A 15,584-nucleotide genomic window follows, 5' to 3' on the forward strand; every position below is an offset into this window, starting at 1 on the left:
CGGAGAATATGACTTTGCCCCAGTCCTCAGCAGTCCATTCACCATATTTTCTGCAGAAGATCAATCTGTCCCTGATGTTTTTTTTGGAGAGAAGTGGCTTCTTTGCTGCCCTTCTTGACACCAGGCCATCTTCCAAAAGTCTTCGCCTCACTGTGCGTGCAGATGCGCTCACACCTGCCTGCTACCATTCCTGAGCAAGCTCTGCACTGGTGGCACTCCGATCCCGCAGCTGAATCCTCTTTAGGAGACGATCCTGGCGCTTGCTGGACTTTCTTGGACGCCCTGAAGCCTTCTTAACAAGAATTGAACCTCTTTCCTTGAAGTTCTTGATGATCCTATAAATTGTTGATTGAGGTGCAATCTTAGTAGCCACAATATCCTTGCCTGTGAAGCCATTTTTATGCAACGCAATGATGGCTGCATGCGTTTCTTTGCAGGTCACCATGGTTAACAATGGAAGAACAATGATTTCAAGCATCACCCTCTTTTTAACAGGTCAAGTCTGCCATTTTAACCCAATCAGCCTGACATAATGATCTCCAGCCTTGTGCTCGTCAACATTCTCACCTGAGTTAACAAGACTGTCAGGGGGTAATAATTCAATTAAGAATTATTAATTATGGTCATAAAAATAATTAACCATAAAAAAAAAAAAATTAAAATAAATTTGTCATAAATTCTTAAAATCATGACCTGGTGAATTGTAGACAACCTAATCGATACAATTCACATCTGAGTCCGACTATTTCCTCAGATAAATAAGTTCTTTTTGACGTGAGATGACATTAATGATAAACATGTAGTTCTGCATTATACAATAATACACAGGTTTTTAAAAATATGCAGAAATTATTGGTTACAAGGTTATAAACATATAGAAACATAGAATGTGTCGGCAGATAAGAACCATTTGGCCCATCTAGTCTGCCCAATATATCTGAATCCTATGAATAGTCCCTGGCCCTATCTTATATGAAGGATAGCCTTATGCCTATCCCATGCATGCTTAAACTCCTTCACTGTATTTGCCGCTACCACTTCTGCAGGAAGGCTATTCCATGCATCCACTACTCTCTCAGTAAAGTAATACTTCCTTATATTACTTTTAAACCTTTGCCCCTCTAATTTAAAACTGTGTCCTCTTGTGGTAGTTTTTCTTCTTTTAAATATGCTCTCCTCCTTTACCGAGTTGATTCCCTTTATGTATTTAAAAGTTTCTATCATATCCCCTCGGTCTCTTCTTTCTTCCAAGCTATACATATTAAGGTCTTTTAACCTTTCCTGGTAAGTTTTATCCTGCAATCCATGGACCAGTTTAGTAGCTCCTCTCTGAACTCTCTCTAGAGTATCTATATCCTTCTGGAGATATGGCCTCCAGTACTGCGCACAATACTCCAAGTGAGGTCTCACCAGTGTTCTGTACAGCGGCATAAGCACTTCACTCTTTCTACTGCTTATACCTCTCCCTATACATCCAAGCATTCTGCTGGCATTTCGTGCTGCTTTATTACATTGTCTTCCCACCTTTAAGTCTTCTGAAATAATTACTCCTAAATCCCTTTCCTCAGATACTGAGGTCAGGACTGTGTCAAATATTCTATATTCTGCCCTTGGGTTTTTACGCCCCAGGTGCATTATCTTGCACTTATCCACATTAAATTTCAGTTGCCAGAGTTCTGACCATTCTTCTAGTTTTCCTAAATCCTTTTCCATTTGGCGTTTCCCTCCAGGAACATCAACCCTGTTACATATCTTTGTGTCATCAGCAAAAAGACAAACCTTACCATCGAGGCCTTTTGCAATATCACTTATGAAGATATTAAACAAAATTGGTCCCAGTACAGATCCCTGTGGAATCCCACTGGTAACATGACCTTGCTTTGAATGTTCTCCATTGACTACAACCCTCTGTTGTCTGTCACTCAGCCACTGCCTAATCCACTCAACAATATGGGAGTCCATGCTCAATGACTGCAGTTTATTGATAAGTCTTCTATGTGGGACAGTGTCAAAAGCCTTACTAAAATCTAGATATGCGATGTCTACTGCACCTCCACCGTCTATTATTTTAGTCACCCAGTCAAAAAAATCTATAAGATTTGTAAATAAGTAAATAAACACAATGATATATAAGTAAATAAACACAATGATATATAAGTAAATAAACACAATGATACATGCAAATGAATATATATATAGTTGATATAAAGCATTACAAGCTTAACAATACATGTGAGTGGAAATAACTTGTCACATTATAACCAAGCTATTATTAGGTTAGGATATCAAAGTAGCAACATAAGTTATATACATTACCTCTGTTCAAAGAAAACCTCATGATATCAGGATGGGCATGTCTAATCCTAGACATCAATATGTAATACTAAATACATTCCGCCCCCCTCTAACCAACTACACATCACATGACTTCAGGCATGGGCAAATCCATTCAAGGATATAACTTAGAAGAAATAACTGTATGCTTCCGCCCCATCCTGGACTATTTTCACACATATAACTTTGGTAAGACTATTAAGACAAATAACAGGGATCTAGGATCTTTCCTAGACCATATCTTAAATGGGAAGGACTTGAAACAAGTCTTTCCTGTGGGAATCCATCATTTAGCTTGGCGAAGAATGTTCTATCAATATATATATATATATATATATATAAGCAAATCATTTAATGCTTTGCTAGATTATGAGTCTTGATTCTACTGCAGGTAGAATGAAGTCTCACAATATCCTAAAACTACATCTCAGTATAGAGATGATCAATTAATTTATTTATTTATTCGCCAATCTAGATGGTATAATTTCACCCACACTATCAAATTAGTCTTAATAAAATGAAACATCATTTTCTGTGTCTCTTACCAAGTCCTAGTAGAAATCTCACTTCTGCTCCTAGGAAAGCTGGGTGGTCCATCATAGCGCATCTAACCATGGCTTTCATCCTGATAGACACCTCTAGAGAGCTCAACTTGTCTCCTTCTCCTCCCTTTCTTGTGTGTGTGTTTTCTCCCCCCTGTGTATGGTTTATGATCACAAACTTATCAGTTAGACACACCTTCCTAGTTTGGAACTTTCCAATCATAGTCGGATGGGCGTGATCATTGATAAAAAATGAGACATCGTAACCTTACCCAGAATGCACTTTTGCTACTGTTGTAATGTCACCTACTCATACCTAGGTGGCACTGCTGTGTAAGCTATTTGCATCATAGTATAAAGGGTTAACTTATGTAAGTCTGAATAAAACCTATTCTATACATTTTGACCTTAAAAGCTTTAATTAAAAGCTATAGGGATTAATTCTGACACTTGTAGCAATTAGAGACAGACCTCTAGGCATCTCTCTGAATGTTTCTCACACTGTTGATTTTTTAATCATAAATAAGTTCAATGGCCTTGTTTTCTCACAGAGATATCAGTACCTCCTGTCATACCAAAGAGGTGAATAATTGTTACAAAACACACATCTTCACAGACACTCTTTTAGAGACAAAGATTCTCCTAATGATAAATATATATATAATATACTGGATACATGTTGTCTTCATAACATATAACAATATAATATAATATATATTATATGTTCTACTGATTGTCTTATGCTAAGGACTAAGGCTCATTAAATGAATACATACATATGATATATTTTGCTTCATTAATAAATACCTAATTGTATAGGTAATTATCACCAGCTGCATAGAGCTTATCTTTATCTCCCGTCATAAATTTAAAAGTAGACAAGGAGGCCTCTTCTCAGACTGGTACATTCATGAGAAGAATAACACTGAAGAGTAGAAAACTTTGTGCGACCTTACTTTGGCCTACTCAAGACATATAAAATTGTAAATATAGTCGAGCATGGCTCTTAAAGGAAATGAACATCCATCTTGACCAAAATAATTGGATATCAATGCATTTACCTATGAAAAGGCACAACAAGATGATTACTAAAATGATCTCAGCAGGTCCTTTAATGACAGCAATGAAATGCAGTGGAAAGTTTTTTTTGGGATTAAGTAAATTTTCATGGCAAATTATGCAATTCATCTGATCACTCTTCATAACATTCTGAAGTATATGCAAATTGCTATTATAAAAACTTAAGCAGCAACTTTTCCAATTTCCAATATTTATGTAATTCTCAAAACTTTTGGCCACGACTGTACATTGAGATAACCTCTTCCCGACCAGAGCTGCATTAGTACTGTGCGGGTCGGATCTTTAAAGATAGCACCCGCCCACAAGAGCAGCAGGCACCATGGCCACAGGGTTTCTGCTGTTTTAAATGGCACCCAAGGCTAATGTCTGTGATCAGCAATAATGCAGATCACAGACATTTAACCCATCAGATGCTTTGGTCAATTACGATCACAGCAGATGCAGTAGCTTTCCCCAGGAACGCTGTGCTACCAGGGCCTGACCGGCTTCCCCGCGACCACCCTTCTATTTCCTCATATTCAAAATAAAAATATTAACACAGTTGCATCCCAAAACGTCCTTACTATTAAAATATAAATTTATTTATCCTATAAGGTGAACTCCGCCATTTTTTGTTACTTCACCTCCAAAAAATAATTATATAAAGAGTGATCAAAAGGCTATAGACATAAATTACAACTACATATTGCCCTACAAAAAATAAGCCCTCACACAGCTCCATAGATATAACTATAAAAAAGTTACAGGGGTCAGAATATGGTGATGCAAAGAAAAAAAATGAGGGGAAAAAATCAGTGTGTCTTATGGGTCAAATACGAATGAGTGTTCATTAGTACAGGCTGACCAGGAAGCGGTGAATGCAGCTCTCCCCATGTGGGTTCTGTACTCGCTGCTTCCTTGTCTTCCTTGGCCTCATGCTATGCTGTGACCTGCACACAGAGTGAGGATGTCGGATGCAGGAAGACCAGGAGTAGCGCTGGATCTCAGGAGCACTGGCGGCGTCCAGAGCAGGAAAGGTAAGTTGATTTTTTTTTTTCTGCTCAAATTAACTTGGGCGTCTGATCTGAGATCTGAAATGGAGGTCTTATTAACATTGGGGCTCTGATCTAAGGTCTGATTGGGCGCCATTCATATTGGGGGTCTGATCTGAGAAAATGAAGAAGCCCTGGTGATTGGACAAAATTATTCTAACAGTCCGGCTGATTGGACAAAATGATTCTGTAGAATCTTTTAGTTTTTATCTAATTAGGGGTCTGTTCTGAGGTCTGATTTGGGTTGTTATAAATATTAGTGTCACGATGTAAGGGGAGGGGAGGAACACCAGAATGACAACAGAAGGAAAATGACCAGGAACTAGGCCTCAAGGCTAGGGAAATGGAAACGGTAACCACCTATCAAAACCCTAAACCTAGCCATGACTCCTGTCAGTATGAATAGACCCTGAAGGTGGGAATATTTATACACCTGACACATAGGCTCTAGTAACCCTGAATAGCCCTAGGAGCAATGACAAAGTCTGAGACTACTGGTTCCTTCCCAGATGAACGAACCAGCATCTCCCTGAGGCCTAGTAAACAATTAGCAAATGGGAACAACAAAATACAAAGAGAAGTACACTTATCTTCAATAGAAAATGGAAAAATGGATGAGCAAGAACTCAGATGAGGACCACACGCCAGCTCTTCCAACTCCAGGCAGAGAATATCAACCGCATGGTATGAAGTGTGTGTCCAGACTAAATAGAGGAGCGGTAATGACCACAAGCTGCAATTGAGACAAGAGGTGTGGTCATTACCAACAACAACACTGCAACAAGTGAAAACAGAGAGACTGTCAGATAACCTCATGTGCAGCCAGTCACTCAGATCTTCTTACCTCTGTCATGGGAGGGACAGTGACAGTACCCCCTTCTATGGGTGACCTCCGGACGAGCCTTGTGAAAGGGTTTCACAAGGTGACTACCAGTAATGTCGGCCACTGGAACCCACATTCTCTCCTCTGGACCGTAACCCTTCCAGTGAACAAGATACTGAAGGGATATACAGAGAATTCGTGAGTCCACTATCCTGGCGATCTGAAATTCAAGATTAGCGTCCACCATGACAGGAGCAGGAGGCAAGGAGGACAGTTCAGCAAGTCTTCAGCAATTATTTGTGGAAAACATTATACACGGTATTATTATACCAACACACTGTGATGATGCGTTTGCGGTATATGTTCACACCCAAAAATAACTCAATTGTATTGTGAATAGGAATTTTTAAAACATAACATTTACTAGATCATTTAAAATAAATGCCACTTGGTGAGAAACATTAAGGACAAACACCTCCGCTGTAGCGTAAACAAAATAAAGGGTGGATCTTACCCCGTTTGATGAATTCCACAGCCTGTGGAGGACGGTTCAAGTAGTGGGTGGACCACCGAAACCTGTGTGATCAAGGTGCTGATGTCTATAGGCAATATGGCACTCCTATATAGCCCTGGTATGTCTTTCCTACCTACATATAGGTGGGGGGCTACTTGAGCAGCTGCCTAACACACATGGAGCACCCGCCCCGACAGGGGCGACCCCATACCGATCCTGTCCCTCAGTATGGGCCTTGTGCTATTTTTCCCTAATACAAAACCCTACATGCCATGTTTCGGTCCTAGACTCCAGACCTCCTCAGGGGTTTCATAGACGTATTCAGGGGTAACTAGAAGTAAATTAACAAACACACACTAAGTATAAGTCACATATAAAACTGAGTTGCCAATGTTCATAATTGGATTCACACTCAGATTACTTACTGAAAGAAGATCGTTTGTAGCCTCCTACTTTCAATCCGGATCTATGGTGTATAGTATCCGAGCCTTGACATGAGAGGTGTCCCAAGCAAGTGTCTCACCTCAAATAGTGGCGATTTGGGTGAGCAATTTGTGGTTGTTGCTCACCTCCTTATATTACCCCCCTTCCTAATGGGTGTACGCCCCCCTGTAAATCCGACTCACCTGTCCATAGCGATCACAGCCTATGTGATTGCCTGTGGAACGCACGCCGCTCGCGTGCGTTCCACCGGACCGGAAGTTGTCATCACATGGTACGGGCGAACCGGAAGTGAGGTAAGGACCTGCTTCCAAGCGTCGCCGGTTGCATGGCAACACCTGAAACACGGCCCTGAATGCCGCAAATGATGACTTGCAAGCGATTCTCATTTCTGCTGGATCGCAGTATGGATACTAGCTGGCAGGACATTTAAACACACACCCCGGCTCCACTGCAATTGTAGCAGCAAGCCAAAGAGGAAATACTATTCTGCTAATAGTAGCAGTATTTTGTTTTGGTGACATCTATCTGTTCATTAACCCCAAGATGCCCAACGCGCTCAAATTCCAAGCACGTGCGCAAATGGGTGAGAATGAACAACTAGATATCAACACATTAGATAGATACAACCCTCGTTCTTGCGCATAATCTGTGAGTATGTATGTATTGCACATATTCACAGAAAACAGCTATAGTGTTGTTGCTCATTTAAACCCGCAGGATGGACAGTCTTTAGGTAGAAAATCCATTTTGCTTCGCATTGGAGAATTCTCCTATCGAAGTCCCCTCGTCTGATGCCCGATTTAATTTTTTCAATACCGATGAAGGAGAGACATTCAATTCTTCCATCATGTTCGGTATTCACATGTCTCGCCACGGGTGTATCTCTGGCATTTTTAATGTCACCAACATGTTCTCCTATTCTCCTCCTAAACTCTCTGATTGTCTTTCCGACGTACTCTTTCCCACAAATGCAAGTGATTTTATAAATTATTCCCCTGCTTTTGCAGTTATAAAATCACTTACATTATATATTTTTCCGGTATTATTGCTCTTAAAGATTTTCGTCTTGGTCACAAAGGGGCACGCCACACATCCACCGCATTTGTGGTTACCACTGATCCCTCTCTCAAGCCAAGTTTTTCCGGGGGCTGCTGGTGTGTAGTGGCTATGTACCACAAGGTCACGGATACTCCTGCCGCGCCTGTAGGTAATGCTGGGGTGCTCCCTTGTGACCTTGCAGATATCACGGTCCATTCGGAGTACGTGCCAATGTCGCGAGATAATGTCTCTCACTGCAGATGAGCAGCCATTATATGTGCTAATGAGACGGATCTCTCTGTCTTCCTTACTTCCTTCAATCGTGGGGACCTCTTTTTGGGGGGTGAGAAGTGACACTCTATCCCTACCTAAAGCATTCTGGTATGCTGGTGTCAACACACTTGCTGGGTAACCCCGGTCCAGAAATCGAGTTCTCAAGTCTCTGGCCCGTGTGACAAAGTCAGAGCGTTTGGAGCAATTCCTCCTTAATCGCAGGTATTGACCCCGCGGTATTCCCTTCCTGAGGGGGTATGGATGGCTACTTTCCCACCTCAGGAGAGAATTAGTGGAGGTGGGCTTACGATAGATTGTAGTCTCCAGATGCCCACTCAGACTTATGACCACACAGATGTCCAAGAATGGAAGTTGAGTTGGATGACATTCTGATGTGAAATGTAGGCCTATATCGTTCTTATTTAATAATAGGACCCAATCAGAGAAAGTTGCCATACTCCCTTTCCAGATGACGAACACGTCGTCTATGAAGCGTGCCCACTTTTGAACACACTGCAGTTCTAGCATAGACTCATCTTTGAATACTATGGTATTCTCCCACCAGCCCAGGAACAAATTGGCATACGATGGGGCAAAGGGGCTCCCCATCGCGGTGCCCCTGAGCTGGTGGTAGAATTGCCCGTTAAACAGGAAGTAATTCCTTGTCAATGAGAACTCAAATAGTTCAATTACAAAATCATTGTGGGCCTGGAAGTGTCTTCCTCTTGTGGATAGAAAGTATGATACAGCATGCAGACCCCACTCGTGTGGGATGGAGGAATATAGTGCCTCTACATCTACACTACCTAGTATACATCCCTCATCGAGATGGATACCTTCCAGTTGTCTAAGGAGGTCACCCGTGTCTTTTACATGGGAGGAGAGGGAGAGGACAAACGGGGCCAGGATTCTGTCAATATATATTCCCAGGTTTTGACTGAGGCTGTCCACCCCTGAAACTATAGGTCGCCCCTTGAGGGGCACACAGCCCTTGTGAACCTTCGGGAGGCTGTAGAACGTGGCGATTTGTGGGCACTGGGGATACAGAAACTCATCCAGACAGAGAGATCCGTCTCATTAGCACATATAATGGCTGCTCATCTGCAGTGAGAGACATTATCTCGCGACATTGGCACGTACTCCGAATGGACCGTGATATCTGCAAGGTCACAAGGGAGCACCCCAGCATTACCTACAGGCGCGGCAGGAGTATCCGTGACCTTGTGGTACATAGCCACTACACACCAGCAGCCCCCGGAAAAACTTGGCTTGAGAGAGGGATCAGTGGTAACCACAAATGCGGTGGATGTGTGGCGTGCCCCTTTGTGACCAAGACGAAAATCTTTAAGAGCAATAATACCGGAAAAATATATAATGTAAGTGATTTTGTTAACTGCAAAAGCAGGGGAATAATTTATAAAATCACTTGCATTTGTGGGAAAGAGTACGTCGGAAAGACAATCAGAGAGTTTAGGAGGAGAATAGGAGAACATGTTGGTGACATTAAAAATGCCAGAGATACACCCGTGGCGAGACATGTGAATACCGAACATGATGGAAGAATTGAATGTCTCTCCTTCATCGGTATTGAAAAAATTAAATCGGGCATCAGACGAGGGGACTTCGATAGGAGAATTCTCCAATGCGAAGCAAAATGGATTTTCTACCTAAAGACTGTCCATCCTGCGGGTTTAAATGAGCAACAACACTATAGCTGTTTTCTGTGAATATGTGCAATACATACATACTCACAGATTATGCGCAAGAACGAGGGTTGTATCTATCTAATGTGTTGATATCTAGTTGTTCATTCTCACCCATTTGCGCACGTGCTTTGGAATTTGAGCGCGTTGGGCATCTTGGGGTTAATGAACAGATAGATGTCACCAAAACAAAATACTGCTACTATTAGCAGAATAGTATTTCCTCTTTGGCTTGCTGCTACAATTGCAGTGGAGCCGGGGTGTGTGTTTAAATGTCCTGCCAGCTAGTATCCATACTGCGATCCAGCAGAAATGAGAATCGCTTGCAAGTCATCATTTGCGGCATTCAGGGCCGTGTTTCAGGTGTTGCCATGCAATCGGCGACGCTTGGAAGCAGGTCCTTACCTCACTTCCGGTTCGCCCGTACCATGTGATGACAACTTCCGGTCCAGTGGAACGCACGCGAGCGGCGTGCGTTCCACAGGCAATCACACAGGCTGTGATCGCTATGGACAGGTGAGTCGGATTTACAGGGGGGCGTACACCCACTAGGAAGGGGGGTAATATAAGGAGGTGAGCAACAACCACAAATTGCTCACCCAAATCGCCACTATTTGAGGTGAGACACTTGCTTGGGACACCTCTCATGTCAAGGCTCGGATACTATACACCATAGATCCGGATTGAAAGTAGGAGGCTACAAACGATCTTCTTTCAGTAAGTAATCTGAGTGTGAATCCAATTTATGAACATTGGCAACTCAGTTTTATATGTGACTTATACTTAGTGTGTGTTTGTTAATTTACTTCTAGTTACCCCTGAATACGTCTATGAAACCCCTGAGGAGGTCTGGAGTCTAGGACCGAAACATGGCATGTAGGGTTTTGTATTAGGGAAAAATAGCACAAGGCCCATACTGAGGGACAGGATCGGTATGGGGTCGCCCCTGTCGGGGCGGGTGCTCCATGTGTGTTAGGCAGCTGCTCAAGTAGCCCCCCACCTATATGTAGGTAGGAAAGACATACCAGGGCTATATAGGAGTGCCATATTGCCTATAGACATCAGCACCTTGATCACACAGGTTTCGGTGGTCCACCCACTACTTGAACCGTCCTCCACAGGCTGTGGAATTCATCAAACGGGGTAAGATCCACCCTTTATTTTGTTTACGCTACAGCGGAGGTGTTTGTCCTTAATGTTTCTCACCAAGTGGCATTTATTTTAAATGATCTAGTAAATGTTATGTTTTAAAAATTCCTATTCACAATACAATTCAGTGGAAAACATTATGAATTTTTAAAGCCTGCGGAAGTTCAAGATGAAAGGCTACTGGGTTAATAATGGCAGAGATCTTATATGGACCAATAAACCTTGGACCCAACTTCCAAGAAGGTACCTTCAACTTAATGTTTCTTGTGGACAGCAACACAGAATCACCCACTCTCATGTCTGGACCACTCATACGTCTCTTGTCAGCCATATGTTTATATTTGTTGACCATTTCTTTTAATTATTTTGAATTTTCCGCTAAATAGATGACAAAGAAGAGGAAAATCGTTACTCCTCAGGTATACCAGAATTCTCAGTACCAGAAAATGTGCCAAATTGCGGATGGAACCCATATGCCCCAAAACATGTTGACTGATCAGTGGACTCCTGCCTACGGTTATTTATGGCAAACTCGGTCAAAGACAAAAATAAAAACTCCTGATTCTCTGAGAAAAAACATCTCTAATAAGTCTCCAGATTCTGGCTAGTGCGTTCAGTCTGCCCGTTCGACTAGGGATGAAAGGCCGAAGAAAAGGACAATTGTACCCCCAGGCGAGTACAGAACGCCTTCCAGAATCTGGAAACAAACTTAGTCCCCCTATCAGACACCACATCAGAGGGAATACCATGTAGCTTCACTATGTTATTGACAAACACTTGTGCGAGAGGTTTAGCGTTAGGTAGACTTGATAATGCTATAAAGTGCTACATCTTGCAAAATCGATCAACAACCACCAGAATCACAGTTTTCCCAGTTATCTGTGATAAAGTCCATGAGTCCAAGGTCGGGATGGGATAGACAACGAAAGTAGAGATCCTGAAGGCCGAGGAGTATGTGTCACCTTGGCATGTGCACAAGTCTCACAAGCTGACACATAGCCCTCAACACATTTTATCAACCTCTGCACCAGAATCTAGTGAAAGGGAAGCAGTAACCTCCTATGAAAACCATAAACCTAGCCCTGACTCCTGTCAGTATGAATAGACCCTGAAGGTGGTGTGGCAATGTGAACATTGAGGTGTTTCCCCAGGTTCCAGTCTGGGACTTGAGGCATGCTCATGTCCAGGGATCCTATTTAATCCTGCTACTGGATCTTGGGTTGTCTCACTTTGGAGTGTTTTATGGAAGAGTCTGTGTGCAGCAGAGGCCTGGGAAGGCTCTGTACAGGTGGGCTCATCCGAGCTGGCTGAGGGGCCACGGGGCTAGGTGTTAGCCTGAACTTTGGGGGACTCCGCAAGGTCTTGGAATCGACGGTCGCTGGGCTAGAGTCAGGAGGACTTCTGGGCCACAATCCCCCAAAAGGTACTGGACTTTGTTACAGCCCGGAAGTGCTGGATTGTTAGGCTGGGAAAAGCTGCATGTTCTTTCCGTGTGTAAACTGGGCTTTCAGTGAGGTAGGTAATCCTCATGTTTAGTTAAAGCCCAGTCGGGCAGGTGTTTTATTTGAATTGTTTGTTTTTTGGTTTTGCTGATGTGCAAAAAAGCAATGTTTGGCCCCTAACCCTGTGGTCGATGAAGATCATTGTGAGAATGACCCCCAAAGATCATTGTGAGAATGACCCCCGAATAAGAGGCGATCCCTTACAATTGGTGGAGGATGCGGCAAGTTGTCCATGAGAGAAGTGCAACAGTCGGTTGCTAGGGGCAACAACAAGAAAAAGAGCAGGTGCTGCTGAATCCTGCTGTGCTGGACTTGAAAGGCCCGGAAGCCTGTTTATTCGGTGGAGCAGGGGCTGCTTGTGCTATTGTGGACTATTTTTGCTGTGGTGCAGAGATTTAAAGGGCCAGAAGACCAGAAAAGAGACTGACGTGCTTTCATTAAGCAGCTTATGCGGGCCAATCTGAAGGCTAGCCAAAGGCAAATTATGTGGCAACAGGAGCAGGAAAAGCTCATGTGCGGGTTGGACAAACAAAGAGACGTCCTAACCCAAGGTGTTTCCCAGGGTAACCGCTGAGCGGAGGAACTGGGCAGTGACCTTGTGACCAGGAGCCAATAACTGCAGGTTCTCAGGATGCGGTTGGATGCAGAGGTGGTGTATGCCATTGCCAAGGGCAACCGACGGGAAGAGAGTGAGATAGAGAGCAGTGCGGCTCTCAAGAGTTCAAGTGTTTTCTGCCAAGGTGTACAGAGTCCTAGAGAGGATGTGCGAAGATGCCGTAATGCTGTTGGTAAGAGCAACCAACAACGACAGCATGCAGCTGTCCGGCAAAACAGAGAGAGTGCTGCTGGAATGTCGCCAAGTAGGAAGGTGTGCACCTGATTGTCCTATGACCAGGAATCAAAGATGGGAGGTTCCTAACATCCCGGAGAAGGAAGATGACTGCTGGAAAGACGTGCGTACAGCACTTGGAATGGCCAAACCCGTGACGGCTGTGGGTAAGAGCGCTCCAATTGTTTCTTATGCAGCAGTTAAAGTGACAGGGAGCAGGGTTCTGGAGGTTGGGCATGTTGCTGACCAGTGCCCTAATGCCTCAGTACAGTAGCTCTGTGCTTTGGTATGAGCTGGCAGCAGTTGCTATCTGCCGAGCTAGTCGGTGTAAAAACACCCGGACTAGAGACTGCTACACCAATGTGTGACCTTGTGGAGAAGGGCAGTCCAGTCCAGGCGTTGTTGGACGCAGAGAGCCAGGTGGTCCTGGTACCTGCCAGCCAGGTAGCTGAGAACTATGCGCAGGACTTTCATGGAGTTAGCATGGACTGTCCAGTGGCTCTCCCTGAGTGTGAGACTCCAGTGCAATCTGGGACTTGTGAACTTCGTGATGCAGTTTCACGTATACCTAATGTTTTATTGGGCCGTGATATCGTTTTGTTGCTGGGGGGTAAGGTAGACACTTCTGCAGATAGTGACAAAACTCCTGCAGAACCTGTATCTGTCCCTTTAAGTGAAGGTCTAAGGGAGCTGCACATTGACCTCCATGGGGAAAGAATGTTGACCATTGAAAACAATAGTGCTGGTAAAGATCAAAGTGATGGTGACAAGAGTGTGGAAATGCTTAATGAAAATATGATGTCATATGAAATATGTGGTGACAGTGATATACCTTTTCCGCTGCAGGTAGAGATGTCGCGAACATAAAATTTTCAGTTCGCAAACGGCGAACGCGGATTTTTGCAAATGTTCGCGAACGGGCGAACCGGGCTAACCGCCATTGACTTCAATAGGCAGGTGAATTTTAAAACCCACAGGGACTCTTTCTAGCCACAGTAGTGATGGAAAAGTTGTTTCAAGGGGACTAACACCTGGACTGTGGCATGCTGGAGGGGGATCCATGGCAAAACTCCCATGGAAAATTACATAGTTGACGATAGTTGACGCAGAGTTGGGTTTTAATCCATAAAAGGCATAAATCACCTAACAATCCTAAATTTTTTTGAACAACGTGGTTTAAAACATCCAGTGTGTGTATATGATCAGGTATGATGTTATATCGATCAGGTAGTGTAAGGGTTACGCCCGCTTCACAGACATTGACAGACCAAACTCCCCTTTTAATGCACCGCAAACAACCGCAAACAACCGCAAACAGTCCATTTGCCCAACCGTAAACTCCCCATTTGCACAAGGTTGGATACCAAGCTAGCCATGTCCCGTTGATGTCATTGAAGGTTTCTTCCTCCACCCAGTCACGTACAACACCAAGGGTCCCCGAAAGGTGAATTGAATTAAAAAAACGTCTGCGCTGTGCAATTTACCGTCACACCCAATATGAGTGGTATTTTCTGTAGTACTATTCTCATTAGTTTAATCCCTGTTACGTCCCCAATCTGGGGTCCATTTATTGAATAGATTTTTCGAACGGGGAGATGGTTAAAAAAATGCTGGCTCCCTCCCCTTTGTTTTAATCCACGGTCACTGCGTCTGCGCCGTGCAATTTACTGTCTCACCCAATATGAGTCGTATTTTCTGTAGTACTATTCTTATCAGTTTAATCCCTGTTACGTCCCATATCAGGGATTGCCTTTTGTGAAAAAAAATTCCAGGTACCTTCGACTGCCTTCACAGTGACAGACCAAACTCTGATACACCAAACTGAATTAATTTTAGGAACCGGGAGATGGAAAAAGCAGCTTGGTCGGTCCTCTTACTCCCAAGTTGGGGCACTGCGCGTGTACGGAGCAATGTGCTGTGACACCCTATATGAGTGGTGTCTTAACTAGTACTATTCCTATCAGTTTAATCCCTGTTACGTCCCCTATCCGGTGACGTGTGTCGAATTGATTAACCATTGTCGAATTAACGAACCATTACGACATCCTGAAATAATTTAGTTCTGAGCTCTGTACTTGCTTTGTATTGGAATTGATGGGGATTTTTTAAATTGTCTGCATTATTTCTAATAAACTATTAAGAGACTTTATTATGATTTTTTTATTTTATGAATTAAAAACCCATACAACTTAAAAAAAAAAAAAAAAAAAAAAAAAAAAAGAAAATGAATGTTTTTTCTATAAAAAATTATCCAGCCGATCGCTTTTGGTCTGATCATAATGAAGCAACAGCCTTATCATCTGGGGTGTGGCAACATTGCCA

The sequence above is a fragment of the Bufo gargarizans genome, chromosome 9 (assembly GCF_014858855.1).
Source record: "Bufo gargarizans isolate SCDJY-AF-19 chromosome 9, ASM1485885v1, whole genome shotgun sequence".
NCBI lineage: Eukaryota > Metazoa > Chordata > Amphibia > Anura > Bufonidae > Bufo > Bufo gargarizans.